Source organism: Onychostoma macrolepis, chromosome 17 (assembly GCF_012432095.1).
Source record: "Onychostoma macrolepis isolate SWU-2019 chromosome 17, ASM1243209v1, whole genome shotgun sequence".
In the NCBI taxonomy this organism is placed as follows: domain Eukaryota; kingdom Metazoa; phylum Chordata; class Actinopteri; order Cypriniformes; family Cyprinidae; genus Onychostoma; species Onychostoma macrolepis.
The window spans coordinates 11,379,722-11,395,780 of record NC_081171.1 but is presented as its reverse complement, the minus strand read 5'-3'; the positions used below and the strand labels follow the sequence as shown (position 1 = coordinate 11,395,780).

At 35.8% G+C, this 16,059-nt stretch overlaps 1 pseudogene; it reads right to left on the bottom strand.

Moving 5' to 3' along the window:
- Positions 1-3,635: 3,635 nt before the first annotated feature.
- LOC131523566 (cytosolic phospholipase A2 zeta-like) lies at positions 3,636-14,539 on the bottom strand (annotated as a pseudogene).
- Between the last annotated feature and the right edge of the window lie 1,520 nt (positions 14,540-16,059).

Genomic DNA, 16,059 nt, shown 5'->3' with positions numbered 1-16,059 from the left:
AAAATAACTGCATTGTCATTTGGAGAAATGTTTATGTTTGTTAGCATGCAGTGGAAAAAAATATATGGAAATGTAATATATGACATACCAAGATATTGCAATATACTATAAAGTGATGTATAATGATGTAAGTTGTAAGATGTAAGTAACACTATAAGTATATACAAAGAATCTGTATGTTTATATAGGTTTTTGTAATATATTATTAAAGACATGTCTATGTTTTATATTTAGTTTAGAAAAAAAAAAGTATTTGCTTATATATTTTACCAAAATGTTTTAGGTTTTTAAGATGCAAATACATGTACATGATATATATGTCCAAAAATGTTTTATATGTATAAATGTAATGTATGTGCATATAGGCCTATTGCATGTGTGTATGGGAAAAGCAAGGAGCTGACACAAAACATTTTGCTTCAGAAATCATGGTAAACACAAATCTATTTTTTTCAGACAGCAAAGAGGGGACATAAAATGATCAGTTAGTAAAAACATAAAACAATCTGTCATCTTTAACACACAATGCCCCTGTTTATGTTTGGGATTTATAATCTCACATTTTGTTCCGCACACTCTATTCCAGGATGCATCCCATCTGTTAGATGTCAGATCCCACAAGCATGGAATGTCCATATTTGGGAAAACATAAAAGAACAGTTGCAAATGCCCCACTGACTTTAACTGTCAGTTCATGCTGAGGTCCAGGTTGAGAATAAGGACACCACACATACACTTTTGACCCTTCCTATCTTGAGATCTCCATTCCCTTCCCCATATTCCTTTTTAAAAACACTTGTTTACCATCCCACTACCCTCATTTCTCCCGCCCAACCCCACATCCACCACCTCATTAGTCTCGTCTTCGTTTCCATTCTCTCTTCATTGTTGTGGTTCCATCCTCAGATGAGACGTCGTGTTAGTTTCCCCACAGACTCCAGTCATCATGACTGTTTCCCCTCGGCTGCAGTTTTCTGTCAAACCAGAAGGCCAGGAGGCCAAATGCTCATCTCAAACCAAAATCACTTTTTCCTGCCCACACAAAACGCCACCGTTGTGGAAGAGAGATGGGTTGTGAAACAGAAAATGACCCCCCTGTTCACGGGTCAGGAATCCACGCAGCACTTCATTACTTCACAACGCTTTCCTCTGTTCAGACTCTCTCTTTGTGTTACCTTTTGTGTTCAAATCAGCTTTATTGACCTCAGAGTAATTCTGTCTTGAAAAGGAACCACAAAACTGGGTCTTGGGTTAATAATTACATTAAATGCATGATTATCTCTATTAGCACAGTAACCCTGCTGTTTAAAATATTATGCATGCATGCATTTCCATAATAGATCCAGCAACCTGAATGAAGTCATGAGCGGATGTTCATTATTGTCATGCATGCCAACAGCAATGAACAAAGTCATTAGCTTAATCAGTATGTTCACCTTGTTTTCCAGTAGATTAATTTCAAGTAATTTAATTTACTTTGAGTAAAATTGTATGCAGTGTTATATAGATATATTTTAAATTGAAAATGAACTGAATGTGAATTTAATTGAAATGATGTTATAATTTCTTTTATACTCACCAAAACTGCCTTTATTTGATTAAAAATACCGTAAAAACTGTAATAGTGTGAAATATTATTACAAATTATTAATGTTTTATTTATTCCTGTGATGGAAAAGATGAATGTTTACTTAAATTGTTTGTGGATACAGAGGCCTTTTTCTTTTCAGGCTCTTCATTGAATCGAAACTACAAAAGAACAGCATTTATTTGAAATAGAAATCATTTGTTACATTATAAATCTCTCTAATGTTGATGTTTTGATCAATGTAATGCATCTTTACTGAATAAAAGTAAATAAAAATAAATGAAAATATATAAATCTAAACCTAACCCTAACCCTCACTACATTTCAACAGATTTATGTTTAAAACGTTTTGCTTGTGGTGCAAGAAAAACAGTTTCTTATTACAGGAGAATATTATTCAAAAGCAAGGCAAAAAATAATGATTAAGTAAATAATTTTTTGGAGTGAAGCTGGATTACAACTGGATTACACCACTGCTTGTTCAAACACAACAACTCCTACTCAGTGATGCTCCCACTCAAATTCAAATCCATTCAGTGCTCACATGGTTCTGATTTGGATAAATGCATATTTCGATCATCTAGTGAAGAGTTGTTTGTTTTTCTATCATCACAAATTGCTGTTGGGAAAATAGTCTATTTCCTTTTAATCTAAACATGAAACAAACTTGGATATGTACTGTGTGAGATATTCAAGATCTGTTCAATCAAAGTTTCTTTGATCATAATTTTCCCACAGGAAAAAAATTAATCTCATGGCTTCTGTTTAGAATTTTTGTTGTTGTTGTTGTTTTTGTCCTCTGCTGTTTGTTGAAATAAACGTAGTCTTCCTTATTGTTTTCTTTAATTTCATCTTTTTAGCATTAAAAATACATTTTACTAACCTTACAGTCTCATATAGCTCATTTAGATTACGGCTTTAGTGTTTGTTTAGAAAGCGTAATATTAAACATATCACAACACTCCTGTAATATCTGTGTTGCAATATTTCCCAGACATCTGTGATGGATTTTTATATAAAAGTCTTGTTGCTCTCTCTTATCTAAAAATAGCTCAGCTCTAGTTGTGGAATCATGAGAGTTATATCATGATCATGATGAAAAGTCACATTTACACCCTGCATTGTCAGTCTGACTTTACATGAGGTCAAAATTATTTTCTCTTTAGCTTCTTTTCCCAAAAGGCATTGCTGCAACAGTCATGCTCAGAGTCAGAGAACGAATCTCTCAGCATAAGTCAGAAGTGTAATGGAAACCAAATGACTCGACAGCTTTTAGTGTCCATATTTCATTTGGCAATGTGAAAAATTAAGTTATACTGCTGGTGTGTGAAAAAGTGCATTGCCTGTTGTGAGCACAGTTTCAGATTGGTCTCATCTTTCAAATCCAAAGAGCACAATTAAGCATAAACATTTTTATGAATAATGAAATCTAAGAAATTGAATTTAATATTAAATATAGTCATTTAAATAAAGGTCAATATAATGTCTACGGTTCAAACTGAGGAAAAACACTTTATAAAATGGCAGTTCAAGAGTTCACTGATATTTGGAAACAAAAAAACAATTCTCACGTCTATTGTTTATGGAATTTCAAGAACTTGTGTCACCCGGGGCAAATCAATCAAATCTGCACACACAGGTGCTGCTTTGCACCTGCTTTTCCCCTTGGTGATTAATAAAACATGTCTTTTTAGTTCTATCTGGACTATCTCACACTTAAACACATACTAGCCCCGAGGTATTGTGAATCAATGTCACTCCTGTTGAGCAACTCATGACAGGTAACAGCAGTGTCCTGAGAGACCCATAATTCCAGTCAGAAACAAAACAGAGGAGTGGGGACGACTGCAAAAGCACTACAGTCCTTTACTTTGGAGAAAGTGCTGGTATGAAGTGAACCGACGGTGACAGCCAGGCCTGAGACGTAAGTGAGTAGGTCCATCTAGTGGGTAAAAGTGTAAGCAAGCATAGAATGAACCTGAGACCAATGTTCTGCTGTTCTGTGTTCAGTTACATCAGCTTACACTACTGTTTAAAAGTTTGGGGACAGTAAGAATTTTATTTTTATTTTTTTCGAAGGAAATTCATACATTTATTCAGCAAGGATGTATTAAATTGATCTTAAGTGAGAGTAAAGACGTTTATAATCTTACAAAAGATTTCTATTTCTATTAATATATAAGGTACATCAAGATTACCATGGGGAGAAGGATTTTGGTGAATACTTTTGTAAATGTATACTTTGGGCTGTCCTTTAGACAAAGCTATCATATGAATTCAGAGCACTTGGAAAATGGCATGTGTGGCATTATTTTGGACTACTGTAATGGACTTTTATGATGCTTTCATTGTTAAAAAATTGATTATTAACACCCTCTGATCTACAAAAACAAGAAAAATCACATAGTTTTGAAACAATATAAGGGTGATGAAAGATGACATTTTTGGGTGAACTATCCCTTTAATCCCTTTATCTCTTTAAATCACTCTACAGTCACTCCTGCTGTCAGCCTTAACTTCAGTTGTCAACATCAAATCAGAATTTTGATGCCTTTGTAGCAGGAATTCTCTCCATGTTTCTCTTCAGCGCTTTGTTCAGCGTGTTTAAAATGATGTCTTTGTTGTTCAGAATGTTGTAGGTGGTGAGTTGCTCAGCTTCTGGAAATCCTCAGGTTTGTATGTAAAGTTGAGAGTGGAGAATGGACTTGACAAACTGGTGAAGTCAATATCAAAATCCCCTTCCTTTATCTCTGCCTTACCCTCTCTCTTCACTCCTGCCACACAAACAGACAAACACAATCCCTTTTAGTTTATATAAAGTTGATATAAAAACTTTAATTGATAGAGTTGTGGTATTCTATGCCAGACTCAAGTGCAATTATGAATGAACTGAATGCCTTTTTATTCATAAAATGAAAATCAGTGGAGTCCAATTATGTTTGGGATCCGCTGACAATCATCGCATGGACAAAAACAGTTGAAACATTCTTCAAATGATCTAAATGATGGTAGAATGTCCATTTTTGAGTGAACTACTGCTAAAAATGATGGTAATAGTAAAGGTTACAGTTGGCGGTACTCACCAGGAGACTTGAACTGCCTGAATGAGACATTGGCCAAGGGAAAGTGAATCACTATGGGAACATCTGGATTCTCTTTATCTTCAAACACATAAACTTCCCTAATCGGCTCAGACTCCAACTTTTTGTAATCGATCTTTGGAAATGAAATGAAGAACAATACTCCTGAGTTTGCTTTATGACCTGTAGACACAAACGGAAACAACAGAATCTTATTTTATTCAAGATCTTTCTCCTTGTAATCTGCCAAATCTTTGTGGTCTGCCTCACCTTGAAGTGGTCCGGGTCCCAAGCGTAGTTCAGAGACAGAATGACGTCCGCGCATCTGTTAGAGCATAACACAGGAGGGAATCCTGACTTGATGCCAAAAGCAGAGTCAACCAGGCCAAGTGTGGCGTAGGCTGATGTCAGGGAGTTTGGGAAGGCATCTGGATGTGTGTCTGCAGAAAGTCCACTTTATAATTTATCATTTCCAAGTTTGATTAAACTGAATCAAAAGGGGAATAGCACTAATTAGGCTGTACTCGACAGCATAAATGATGTTCTGACCTTTCCATGTGGTGAAGTCACAGTTCTCACTGTAGTAAGAATATACTGACCCGGTGACAAGCCATTGTACCCCTAAAAGGTACAATTTTTGCACATTTTTTCTTAGAGAGCCAGACTTAATAAGGAACTAGGTTCTTTTTTTCTCATTAATAAAGCTGAAAGGCTCAAACTTTTGAGAAGCTAGGACTTTTACTCACCGTTATTGCTTTCCTCTTACCTGTGTGCAACACATTTTGACTAAAATTTTGAATACAACCAATCACTAGCTCTAACTTAGAATTGTTTACCATTAATTAACCTTTGAAGTATTTACGTGTATTTACCCAATAGTGAGTATATTCTGGATTCAGGGAGTTTCTTGATCATGTGGCCGAGGTAATACTCACTCCAAAAATTCTGTGCAGGTATGAAGGCACCATACTTGATAAATTCAAACTCGTATGGGGTGAACTCACTCCATTCTAAAGAAGAGAACAAAGAGAAACATATATATAGGCACTTTTTGTTGCTCTCAATACATAGAATTAATCTGGTGAGGAACAAACATAATTAACTAGTAGGATAAGAAGCATCAAGCAAATTAAACCAGCCACAGTGAATCCATTCTTACCAGTCTCTGTGGTACATCCTGTCTTACTATTCTTCATGGTGAGAGCTGTGTAGATGGGAAGAGGGTTCTGGCCCTTTGATAGTGCCACCTGCTGGTCAGATAGTGTACCCATTTCTTTCTGAGTAAGAAAAGAATTTATGCATTTTTTCTAAACTTCTAATGGCAGCCATTTATTTACATTTTTATGCCAAAAATGTATTTTGTTTCTGTGAAAATAAATGGTATTCAGGTACCTTTCCTTGGATGAGGTATTCTATAGCCAGACCCCACATGTCAGTGAGAGATATGACTAGTCCTTCTTTCTCTATCTCTTCCATCTTCTCTTTATAGTGCTGTAGAACACACTTTTAGAGAACACACTTTTAGAGATCTCCTTCTTTACAGACTCCATAACTCCATTTAGGTCATTGTTTGACCAGTTAGCATCACCATAAAGAGAAGCTATAGTCCTATGAGACAATGATGAAAGTCTGATGTTTAATGAAATGATCTCCAATGTAAAATCTGGGTTTTGGTTTTGAAGCAAAGCCTGATGAAGTACCGATTTAGAAATAGACAGGCCGGCAGTGCTCCTTATACTCACCAGGTGGAGCCAGAAACCCCTGTGATGTAGCTGATTGTATCAAGAAGCTGAAGTTTTTGCAGAGCTCTTAGGCCTCCGAATAAATAAATAAATATATTTATTTATTTTTCATAAATTAATCAATTATTACATGAAATAAAATTAAAGAATAGAATATAAATTAAATTAAAATTGATGGGAACAGTGTTAAAAGTGCATGTCAGGTGACTGCCAGGAAGTGTGTGTCTCAGTGTCTGTTGAATGTGTTTTGTGTTTGTTTTCTTGCCTTGCTGGGTTCAGGTGCAGAGCTGAGATTCAAAGCTTTCTGAAGAGCTTGTGACATGACTTTTCGTCTCTTGACCAGAAAATTCTTTCCTTCCATTGGAATATCAAAATCCAGACGCATGTCCAACTTTTCATCAGAGCTTCAGAACACACACACACACACAGACACACACACACACACACACATGATTATACTGAGACATGAATGGAACCAGACTGAAACCAGTTGAGGAAATGTTGGTGGTTTACAGTGCTTTGTATAATTTAACTACGATCAATTGAACAATTAAAATCACTTAGGTTTAGTTGATGGATTACATGCCATAGTGGTTTCTTTAAATTGTGCCTGAACTAATCAGAGATAAGCTATTCAAATTATTTACCGGCTCTCGGTGCTTAGTTTCAGATCCACTTCATCCTAAAAGAGTGTATTATTGCAGTTAGTCACAGTAGCTTTTCTTTATTTATTGAAAAAATACATATCTTCTAATTGATTTTGCCAGTACCCACCTTTCCAATAGGCATGGAGAGTTGAATCTGCTGTTTGGCTGGTAATGGTTTCATAGGGGCTGATGACAGAATGTCAGCAATCTTTGGATTTATCCTGTCCACTTCTTCCCCAGCCTGGACAAACACCAAACATGCAAACAAATACTGTAAACAAGCATCATACACTCTTTGTTAGTGATATACATGCTTGATAAATTGATTTGGTAAGAAATCACCAGTTTAATCAATGACACACTTTTGGTGGGATGAGACTAAACTCAGTCTCCAGGTCTCGGTTGATGTAGTAGTGAATGGTCTGTGTGCAGCTGGGGTTTTCCTCAGAGCCTGGGATCAAACAGTCTTCCTTATAAGCGCCTCGCAGTTTTAACATCATGTCCTTCTCCGCCGGGGTAAACTGGGGTAAGAGGAAATTGTGACATCATTTTCCCCACTGTTCTTAATGCAGCACCTTTAAAGTGGGAAATCTCATTGTGAAATAAATGCTTTCTCTAGTTCATGATGGCCACAATTATTGGCACCCAATTATTGCAACATCCTTTTCTTCTCTTCAGTTCACCCCACTACTTTTACCTGTTGAGACATGCCTTCACATTTATAGAGTCGTAAAGAGCTGTGTTTGTGATGTTTCAGTTGGGGAAAGCCTGACACGATTTGTGGATATAATTATATATTAGTGTAAAACCAGAATTGTTCTTCTATTTACCATTAGTCCTTAGACGTTTTTCCACCTTAACATCCAGTGCACAGAATGGACCTGCCTAAAAATGAGGGGAAAATTGAGTGTTTTTTTTGTGTTTGTTTAACAAATATTTCCAAGTCAGTTTTGTTTTATGGAAACCTGAACTTGGCCTTTATGATACTGGTAAAGATTTTAACACACTGTATGATATACTGTAAAATATACAGTAATAAAAATGTTGTGAGACTTTTTGGGTTTTTTAAATAAAAGAAGTTTATACAAGTTTTTACTTAAGAATATGTGCACATCTATTAATTATTTTAATACGTGAGTAGGTTTAGCTGCATCTGAGCTTATACTAAAAATATAGGCCTAATGTTAGGTGAATATCAATAAAATACCATAATCGTTTGTAACCTGTTCTTTTTAATGTATCAAAACTTACCATCAGCACTCCATTAGAGAAGTACGGTTCAGGCTTCCCAGAGCTTGAAAAAGAAAAGGAATGGATAAAGTGACAGATTAGTTCAGACTGATGTAATAGAGATGATTTTTTCATATAAGGAGGAAGAGGACAATTACTAACTAATGTGCACTACATGGTTAATAACACCATTATTGTTTTCAGCTGATAATATTTTCACTCACCTCACAGTCATTTCAAACTCCACCCACAGCTCACTCTTTTTCTGGAAAATAAATACATCATAATCAGACTGATGGATAGGACCATATCAGTCAACATTTGTAATGCTTAACCTTCTACCTTATCATCTGTAATGAAGCTTTTTGTTTGCTTTTGCCCAGGTATGAGGTTATTGATGTCAAATAGGATAGTGGAGAAGTAGTCATCTTTCGTAAACTTGTCAGCATCAAATATGTGGAATTCCAGAATGTTCTGAGGAGACGAGAACAAAGTGGTGAGTTTATTTTACCTCTCTTTTTCTATGAATGCAGTAATAAGCAATTTCAAAAGCTGGGTAAAATGAAGTCACATTATTCTATTCATTCATTCCTTGTTTAGCAGGGCAATGGAACAAATTTAGCCATTGGCTGATAATTTATCAAGTTTCCTGGGATATTTTGGGGATTAAAGTTGGGTTAAATAATTATACTAATTACTCGTATAGAATTACTTTGCTGTTATTCCAGCATTTCACTGTTAGTGACATCACCAGCATGTCATTCATCACTTGTTATTCAAGAACAATGTGGGTGGAGAATCACTTCATGCTTTCAGGTGAGAATGAAGGGCATGGCACAGTGGAAACAAAACCTTTCAGTCATGAAAACCTCAGTGGTGTCAGAGTTTTCTTGCAACTGTCTGAACAGATTTGCTCACCTTGACACCGCTGTTAACTCTGAAACCAAAGGTTTCATTCCATTTTGGTGCATTGCTGTTTTTCACTGTCTTGGTGCGATGGCAGCAAGCGCAGGCCGTGGGAAACTTTAAGACGACGTAGCAGTCACATTTAGACACTGGAGAGAGAGCAAAGTTCGAGATACACTAAGCACTTGTTAGATTAAATCTTTAGCATAATACACCCATAACACCTGTTTAAAAGCTTTTTTTATTATTGTTTTATTTTTACCACAAGTCACAATGTTTTTGAGGGCTGGTGGACTCACAAAGGTCATACGACTGATTGAATTTTCCCCGCAGCACTGTGACACATGTTCCAGTACAGCATGAACTCTTTCTGTGAAACACAATGAAATGAAACTGGTTTAGACAGAATGTAGCAGTATTTTCATCTGAAATTGTAACAGCAACATATGAAGAAGTAAACTGGCATGGAACATGTGAATTCAGTATCTGGAATATGTGAAGTGAACTCTCCAGGCTATGCTAAAATGTAAACATCTTTGAGAATAACTAAATGCATTTATTTGATATATTTCACTGTATTGTTTTTTTAATATTATATAAATTGCATTCATTAACATAAGAAAAAAGTTTGAAATTTAACTTCAAATTTTCTGCTCTTGCTTTTTTTTAAATCACAAATTCTCAAATTGATTCACAAAATAAACTAAAAATGATCTGTTTTATAAAAGTGTCCAAATAAATTGCCAAACCCAACTATTTTCTTCTTTCTAAAAAGGAGCTGAATAGGTTAACACATTGAGTACAAAAAAGAGAGAGATTTATTATTTCTGTAACAAACAAAAAACAAAATCTTTCCAAGTACTCCCAAGAACTTCCTGATTGGGAATCCCTGTCATAACGGATCCTTGATCAAGTTCCTTAGGCTTGTTCACAAAGCTGCTGTTTGTGGTTTTAAGCTAAAATAGCAATGCTACAAATCAAGTAGGTTAATTCATCAGAGTCAAATATCTGTGAGCTAAGGTACCTTCAGCATTGTTGTTTTCTCCTCAGCAGGCCTACAGTGAAGTCTCACTAGTCAATGTGAAATATAATATAGAAAACCTTGTTTATCTCCAGCCCTTCACACCCTGATGAAATATTTGATGGTTTTTAAAGTGTTTAGGGTGGAATCAAAAATTCTCAGTCATCCTCCATCTCTATAATATATTGTTAATATGTTGAAATGACACAACTTGCCAAAATAAATTTTAAAAATAAGTTACCAGTGGCTATATGACAACATTACATACAACATTACACTTGGAACTGTCTTTAATATAAAAATGAAGGTGACATGCTGGAGGCTTATAATACTTTTATAGATTTCAGTTATAATAATGTTGTGTTTTTAGGAAAACCCTCCCATGCCCATGGCCATGAAAAACCCCCGATATTTATTTATTCAATACAGTAACTAAATTAACGAAAAATCAAGCATCAACAGGTGTTGGCATTTCCCAAGAGCATAGCAGTAATGACTTTATGAACTACTTCACTTCCAAGATCGATACTATCAGAGATAAAATTGTATCCCTTCAACCGTCAGCTACAGTATCGCATCAGATAGCGCACTATAGACCCCCTGTGGAACAATTCCACTCATTCTCTACTGTGGGAGAGGAAGAATTGTATAAACTTGTTAAATCATCTAAACCAACAACATGTATGTTAGACCCGATTCCATCTAAACTACTAAAAGAGCTGCTTCCAGAAGTCATAGATCCTCTTTTGGCTATTATTAATTCATCATTGTCATTAGGATATGTCCCCAAAACCTTCAAATTGGCTGTTATTAAGCCTCTCATTAAAAAACCACAACTTGACCCCAAAGATCTAGTTAACTACAGACCGATCTCAAATCTCCCTTTTCTGTCAAAGATACTAGAAAAGGTAGTATCCTCACAATTATATTCCTTCCTAGAGAAAAATGATATCTGTGAGGAATTCCAGTCAGGATTTAGATCGTATCATAGTACTGAGACTGCTCTCATTAGAGTTACAAATGACCTGCTTCTATCATCTGATCGTGGTTGTATCTCTTTATTAGTTCTACTGGATCTTAGCGCTGCGTTCGACACTATCGACCACAACATTCTTTTGAATAGACTACAAAACTTTGTTGGCATTAGTGGAAGTGCCTTAGCATGGTTCAAATCGTACTTATCTGACCGCCATCAGTTCGTAGCAGTGAATGAAGAGGTATCATATCGATCACAAGTGCAGTATGGAGTACCTCAAGGCTCAGTACTAGGGCCGTTACTTTTCACGCTCTATATGTTACCCTTGGGAGATATTATCAGGAGACATGGTGTTAGCTTTCACTGTTATGCTGATGATACTCAGCTCTATATTTCTTCGCGGCCCGGTGAAACACACCAAATTGAGAAACTAACGGAATGCATAGTCGATATAAAAACTGGATGACGAGTCATTTTTACTGCTAAATTCTGAAAAACAGAGGTGTTAATTATCGGACCTAAAACCCCACATGTAACCTAGAACATTATCTAACACTTGACGGCTGCTCTGTCAATTCTTCTTCATCAGTCAGGAACCTAGGTGTGCTGTTCGATAGCAATCTGTCATTTGAAAGCCATGTTTCTAGCATCTGTAAAACTGCATTTTTCATCTCAAAAGCATATCTAAATTGCGACCAATGCTCTCAACGTCAAATGCAGAAATGTTAATTCATGCGTTTATGACCTCAAGGTTAGACTATTGTAATGCTTTATTGGGTGGTTGTTCTGCACGCTGTAGTTCAACAAACTACAGTTAGTCCAAAATGCAGCAGCTAGAGTCCTTACTAGAACCAGGAAATATGACCATATTAGCCCGGTTCTGTCAACACTGCACTGGCTCCCTATCAAGCATCGGATAGATTTTAAAATCTTGTTAATTACTTATAAAGCCCTGAATGGTTTAGCTCCTCAGTACTTGAGCGAGCTCTTATCGCATTATAGTCCTCCACGTCCGCTGTGTTCTCAAAACTCCGGCCGTTTGATAATACCTAGAATATCAAAATCGACTGCGGGCGGCAGATCCTTTTCCTATTTAGCACCCAAACATAATAATAAAACAAAAATAACAAAATAACTAAAATATAATAAAATATCTAACTACATAATACTACTATTGTTAGAAATTGCAACAAAATTAAAATAGAAATATAAACTTTTGAACTGCGGGTTTCGTCTGGTCAGAGGAGAACTGGCCCCCCGACTGAGCCTGGTTTCTCCCAAGGTTTTTCTCCATTCTGTCACAGAGGAGTTTTGGTTCCTTGCCGCTGTCGCCTCTGGCTTGCTCAGTTGGGGACACTTAATTTCTAGCGATTATCGCCGATTTGATTGCACAGATACTATTTAAACTAAACTGAGCTAGACAATGACATCTCTGAATTCAATAATGAAATGCCTTTAACTGAAAATTGAGTGTTTAATCTTATCATTATACATTACTGACACTCTATCCTCCAATTTGATACTGTTAAGTGCTTTGACACAATCTGTATTGTAAAAGCGCTATATAAATAATGGTGACTTGACTTGACTTGACATGAATACAAGCCTAGCCTTCTTTCATTCAAATGCACTGTAATCATCACACTCCTTCAGATTCAAGGTCTAATCTAAGAAAATTGAGCTATTATAAATATCAGTGTTGCATTGTTTCCTTGTAAAGCTTATGCATGTGAAGATTATGTACAGGATATGAAATGCTCCCATACAATGCTGGGAAAAAAGTTATAATATGTTCTAGGTGACAGAATGATAATCTAATTATCTGCTTGTGGAATCAGCATGTCTGCATTCACATCAGATCCAGAGCAGATGGGTGTTTTGGAGGGAAAAATCTTTGGATTTCAAGATAAGACCCCATCCTTGAACTCCACAAGAATGTTCTTTTTCCAAATCTATAGTAACACTTTCATTTACTGGCCGTTCATGTTTTCAGTGGTGTGGTTTGTTTGTATAGCTGACATTTGTTCATGCCTTGCAAAACCTGCTTTGAATCCAGGGAAGACTCTAGGATCCTAGTGTTATAGTAAAATGCAGTGCATAGATGTGGCACACCCCAACGGCACTCTAGGGCAACAATACATAATATGTGTCTACCTGATCACAGGGAATCACAGAAAAAAAAAAAAGGGTGCATAATTTTCAGTCATATTTGGCCAGACTGCCATGTATTTGGAATACAAAGTCTGTGCTTAATTAGCTAATCAGAAATACTTTTGCACACTAGTGATGTCTGCAAATAAATTAAATTAAATTAAAAAAAATAAACAAATCTTTTAATTAATAAATCAGATTTAATTTGGTTGCCGAAGTCAAGTCAAGTCACCTTTATTTATATAGCGCTTTTAACAATACAGATTGTGTCAAAGCACTTAACAGTATCAAATTGGAGGAAAGAGTGTCAGTAATGTATAATGATAAGATTAAACACTCAATTTTCAGTTAATGGCATTTCATTATTGAATTCAGAGATGTCAATGTTTAGCTCAGTTTAGTTTAAATAGTACCTGTGAAATCAAATTGACGATAATCGCTAGAAATTAAGTGTCCCCAACTGAGCAAGCCAGCGGCGACGGCGGCAAGGAACCAAAACTCCCTCTGTGACAGAATGAAGAAAAAACCTTTGGAGAAACCAGGCTCAGTTGGGGGCAAGTAGTGGTCTTAACCTACTAAAACTGTTTTTGTTGTTAAAAATTGCTGCCTAAATTTTTTAAAATAAAACAAAGTGCCAACAATTGCAGCCAACAAAGTTACAAAAACCAAGTAATTAAGTTTATTGCACTTATTTCAACACTTTTAATTTAGTTACTTATGAAGAAAAGTAAGTTGAAATGACAAAAATTATTGTGACAAGTTAAATGGAACAGAAACAAAGATGCTGTATTAACAAAGTAGTCATTGTCGACTTTTAAAAATAATTCATGTGAAGCTAATATTGACAAAGTCTCTATTCTATAGTCTTTGATATTGATTAGTATAGCATAGCAAACTATTTGTTAATTTAATAATATGACAAAATTATTGTTATATATTAAATACATTAAAGTAGAAAAATATATATTAAGTAGAAAAATATCGTTTTAAATTAAATTGTATTTTTGATTAAATAAATGCAGTTTTGGTGAGCATAAGAGACTTAAACAGTAGTGTACATATTTAGCATCTGTTTATCTCCAAATATAAATTCTCTGCTTGGATAAATGATTAACAAATGTTGTGAAATAATAATAGTTCACCAATGAAAGAAAATTCTGTCATTTACATCAATGACTCACATTTCATGCTGTTCCATGCCTTATTTTTTTCCATGAAACACAAAAGATGTTCTGCTCATTACCATACAATGTATTTAACTAGGTGTCCAATGAGTTTCAAGCTTTAAAAATGACAAAAAGCACCAAGAAAGTTGCAATATATGTAAGGAAAAGAACAAGATGTGCCATTATTTACTGAAAACCTTCTCACAGTTGTCAGATATTATGTGTTTTATTCAAATAAGGAGTATCAAGGTTGCCATGATGTCATGACCAATGATGCCACACTTGGAAAATGGCAAGTCCGGCATCATTTAGACTACTGTAATAGACATTTATGATACTGTATGTCATTTTTTAAGCTTGACAGTCCTTGGTCACCCTCACTTTTATTGTTAAGAATAGATTATTGCATTAACCCTCTCTGATCTACAGGGGGGAAAAAGGAAATTGCACAGTCTTGGAACAATATGAGGATGATGAAAGATGACATTTTTGGGTGAAGTTAAATATATACAAAAATCACTCTCCAGTCGCTCCTGCTGTCAACCTTAAAGGGGTCATATGATGCAATTTCAAGTTTTCCTTTCTCTTTGGAATGTTACAAGCTGTTCATGCATAGATGAGATCCCTAAAGCTGCAAAGACTAAAGTCTCAAACCCAAAGAGATATTCTTTATAAAAGTTAAGACTCGTCCATGCCCCCCTAAAACGGCTCATTCAAACACGCCCCCACATGTCTACGTCATGATGTGGAAATATTTGCAAATGTTCACGCAAAGAAAGAAGGTGTGGTTTCAGTAACCGCAGTAGTGTTGATGCAGCCATGTCAGGGAGACGCTGTGTGTTTCTATGCAAAAGCAAAAGCACTTTATTTGGCCTTCCAAAAGTAGATGCAATTAGAAATCATTAAGATTTGTTTACAACAGAACAGCACAACCCAAATATTCGAATTTGCGCAACGCATTTTATTGACAACAGTTTCTTGAACCTAGGAGAGTACAAGGCTGGCTGTGCACAAAGGCTATTTAAAAAAAAAAAAAGGGTCAATTCCGAATTTGCTATGACAATCTGGCGCTTCTGAATCAGCAACTGTAAGTATGCTTTGTTATTAGTTCAAGTATTTGCTATTGACTTTTCAAATGCGTAGTTTTGTGCATAATGCGTCGTGTGTGTGTGTGTGAGGAACGGTCACATCACAGCCTCATCAGAAATCGTCTTAACCGCGGCTTGTGTACTGCAAATACATAGGAGCATCATATGCCATTATGGTAAGGGGCGTTACATTTCCGACACGTGCTTGTGGTGTTCGGCCAATCACAATGCACTGGGTCAGTTGGCCAATCAGAGCAGACTGCACTTGTTGGAAGGAGGTGCTTAGTAGAAAACGAAGCATTTGAGAGAGGCGGGGCATAGAGGAACTACAATAATGTGCAGCAGGGGTGCCCACACTTTTTTGTGTGGGGATCTACTTTTCAAATGAGAAACTCACGGAGATCTACCAAGTGAAAAATAAATAAATAATAAAATACATCTACATATATTACAAATAATAAAAT